This window comes from Camelus ferus, chromosome 9 (genome assembly GCF_009834535.1).
Source record: "Camelus ferus isolate YT-003-E chromosome 9, BCGSAC_Cfer_1.0, whole genome shotgun sequence".
NCBI lineage: Eukaryota > Metazoa > Chordata > Mammalia > Artiodactyla > Camelidae > Camelus > Camelus ferus.
Genome location: NC_045704.1, coordinates 37258802 through 37262668, shown reverse-complemented (window position 1 = coordinate 37262668; position 3867 = coordinate 37258802). Strand labels below are relative to the sequence as shown.

Below are 3867 nucleotides of genomic sequence, written 5' to 3'. Positions count from 1 at the left end.
ATCTGGTAGGGGAATCAAACAAAGAAAATAATCACGGAAACTAATTGTGTAGGTACATATGCTAGATATAAATTCAATATTACAAATCTAGATTTGGTAATTCATTGCTATAATATAATGAAAAAAATTTCAGTAGATATGGAGGAAGTCTGGAGATGCTGTAGTCAGGAAGAAGGAGGAAAGCAGACACCCTGTCCTGCAAACACTTTGTGTTTCCTGAGGGGACGGGGGTGGGAGAAGGAAGAGGCACAAGACTCATCCATTTGGTTATTCTTCCATTAAATGTGAAACTGATGTGTTTCCAGTCCAGCATGTAAGAAGCTTGGAAGTGGCCACTCTATCCGAACAACAAGTAAAAAGTTGAACAAACCACTGCCCCCCAAATTGGAGAGAGTGGCAGCCAAATACAGAGCAGAAACCCACAAGCAAAAACCTCTATGGGAGTGAGTGCCGGGGTAGGGAAACCTGAACTATAATAGATGAATTGCTGGAGGCTCAGTGTGGACAAACTGAGAGAGAAAAACACCAAGGAGTCCAGTCATGTTGGGGGAAGGGGGCACACTATGACTTTGTGGGTTTTACCTGGAGCTCCACCAGGTTCTTGTAGTAAACGTCAGAGACAAATCCCCTCATGCTTCCAGCAGAGGAGGGTAAGAGGAACCATTTTGAAATGTGCCAGAGCATTCTGTTGTTGTTAACATGTTATGTACTCAGGAGAAACTTAAATTTTAACCAGAGCCTGACCTACTGAGATTCTTATCAGCACCTAACTGACCTAGGAGAAGGAAAACACACAACCCCATCCCACTCTAGCCACCCTGTCCCACCTAAGAGGGACTAGGGGCAGAGCTGGGAAGCATATGTGAAGTCCACAGTCCACAAGCACACAAGCTCACTAAGAGACTATGATCTAATCATGGGACTGTAGAACCCTTCCCCCTGCACTTTGCAACCTCTTTACTAAAGTCCTATGTACAGCACTTCCTTTTACCTAGTACCTTATGTCCAGCTATCAAAAAAAAATAAAAAATAAAAGACATACTAAAAGGCAAAAAATAAAGTTGGAAGAGACAAAGCAAGCATCAGAGCTAGACAGATATGAAAAGTATGTTGGAATGATCAGACCAGGAATTTTAAACAACTATGATTAAAATGCTAAGGGCTCTCATGGATAACGTACACAGCCTGCAAGAACAGATGTGCAGTGTAAGCAGAGAAATGGAAATTCTAAGACAGAACCAAAAAAAAAAAATGCTAGAGATAAAAAACACTAAGAGAAACAAAGAATGCCGCTGATGGGCCTACCCTGTATAGACTGGATACAACTCAGGAAGGAATCTCTGAGCTTCAGGATATCACAATAGAACCCTCCAAAACTGAAAAGCAAATAGGAAAAAAGACTGAAAAAAAAAAGAAAAAATAAAAGAAAATCCAAGAACTATGGAACAACAAAAGGAGTAACGTATGCATGGTGGGAATATCAGAAGGAGAAGAGAGAAAGGAACAGAAGAAATATTTGAAACAATAATGACTGAGAATTTCCCCCAAATTAATGTCAGACACCAAATTAATTAATTAATGACAGATCCAGGAAGCTCAGAGAATACCAAGATAAATGCCCCCCCCAAAAAAATGCCACCTAGTCATATCATTTTCAAAATACAAAAAAAAAAATCAAAGGTAAAGTAAAAATCCTGAAAGAAGCCAGATGGGGGAAACACACCTTACCAACAGAGAAGCAAAGATTACAAATTACAGTCGAGGTGAAGAAGGGAAAGGAGGGTGGGGCACCACTGGAAGTGAGGAAGGGGCTGTGTGATCACCCAGGAGCTGAGGCACTTGGAGCTCCTAAAATGCTGGATGACTCGGTGCTGATCAGTGGAAAACCAAAGAAGACAAGCCCATCTGAGCTCAGGATAAGGGGGATACTGCCTTGCTGAAAACTTACAGTCAGAGCACTTACTCTAGGTAGATCAAACAGTTTGAAGATGACATTTAACAACTTCTCAAGAAAATTAATGAGCTCACTGATATTAAAGAGGCTGACAATGGCCTGGCCCCACCAGCACTTTGGGATTTGGCAGCCAGTAAGGAAACACTCCAGGGTGAACAGTCTTTGCAAGTTGCAAATGTATAAAGATCATCCACGCTGATTCCGAGGACCTGAAGTACATTATCAATGTGAAGCAGTATGCCAAGCTTGTGAAGGACCTCAGTGATCAGGTAGCACCCACCAACATTGAAGAAGGGATGAGAGTTGGTGTGGATAGAAATAAGTATCAGATTCACATTCCACTGCCTCCTAAGATTGACCCAACAGTTACTATGATGCAGGTGGAGGAAAAACCTGGTGTTACATACAGCTATGTGGGTGGCTGTAAGGAAGAGATCGAGAAACTTCAAGAAGTAGTTAAAACCCCACTGCTTCATCCAGAGAGGTTTGCTGACCTTGGCATTGAGCCTCCCAAGGATGTGCTGCTCTTTGCTTCCACTAAGTAGAGGCAAGACATTCTGTGCTCTGGCAGTTGCTAATAGGAGTGATGCTTGCTTCACTCGAGTTATTGGATTTGAACTTGTATAGAAATACGTCGGTGAGGGGGCTCCAAATGGTTAGAGAGCTCTTAGAAATGGCCAGAACAACAACAACAAAAAAAGCCTGCTTTATTTTCTGTGATGAGATTGATGCTATTGGAGGGATCTGTTTTGACGATGGTGCTGGAGGTGACAATAAAATGTGCAGAGAAGGATGTTGGAATTGATCCATCAGCTGGATGGGTTTGATCCTTGAGGCAACATTAAAGTGCTGATGGCCACAAACAGACCTGACACTCTAGACCCAGTGCTGATGAGGCCGGAGGGACTGGACAGGAAGACTGAGTTTAGTAGCTTAGCTGATCTACAGGGTCAGACTCACATTTTTAAGATTCATGCTCATTCAGTGAGTGTTGAAAGCGATATCAGATTTGAATTGTTAGCATGACTGTGTCCACTGGTGCTGAGATCAGAAGCATCTGCACAGAAACTGGTAGGTTTGCCATCCTAACAGGGTGCAAAACTGCTACTGAAAAAAGGATTTCTTGGAAACTGTAGATAAGGTCATTAAGTCCTATGCCAAATTCAGTGCTACTCCCCAGTATATGACATGCAACAGAGCCCTAGAGATGCTGGTAAAAATACTACTTTTCATTGGAATCCTAACTTTATATAGATTTCTTAAAAACCATTTCACACACACAAAAATAAATGGTTTCAAAATTGTATGCTTTTTTCCAGATGTCTTTTCTCTGTAGTACAATAAAGGGTGACATCTAATGCTATTGGGCAGAAAAGCCTAACAACAACAACAAGAAGAATTACAGTTGACCCTTGAACAACACGGGGGTTAGGGGCTCCAGCCCCCTGTGCTTGAAAAATCTCCATATAATTTATAGTCAGCCCTCTGCAGTTCCAACATACCCATGGTTCTGCAACCACAGATTCAACCAATTGCAGATCATGTAGTATTTACTATTGAAAAAAATCCGTGATAAGTGGACCTGCACAGTTCAAAACCATCTTCTAAACTGTACATCTGACTTCTCCTCAAAAGCTACCCAAGCATGAAGAGAATGGAATGAAATACTTCAACAGTTAAGAGAAACCTAGAATTCTATATCCTGTGAAATTATCCTTCAAAAGTGAAGGAGAAATACTTTCTTGGACAAATAAAACTTGAGGGAATTTGTTGCCATTGGACTTACTTTGAAAGATGTGTTAAAAGGAGTTCTTTAAAGAGAAGGGAAATGAAATAAAGCAGGTAAAGAATGCTTTGAAAAATGAAACGAAAAAAAAATTATAAAGCAAGAAAAGAATGCTTTGAAAAATGGA

At 41.0% G+C, this 3867-nt stretch overlaps 1 pseudogene; it reads left to right on the top strand.

Annotated features, from left to right (window-relative positions):
* Positions 1-3455, top strand: LOC102524580 (annotated as a pseudogene).
* Positions 3456-3867: the final 412 nt, after the last annotated feature.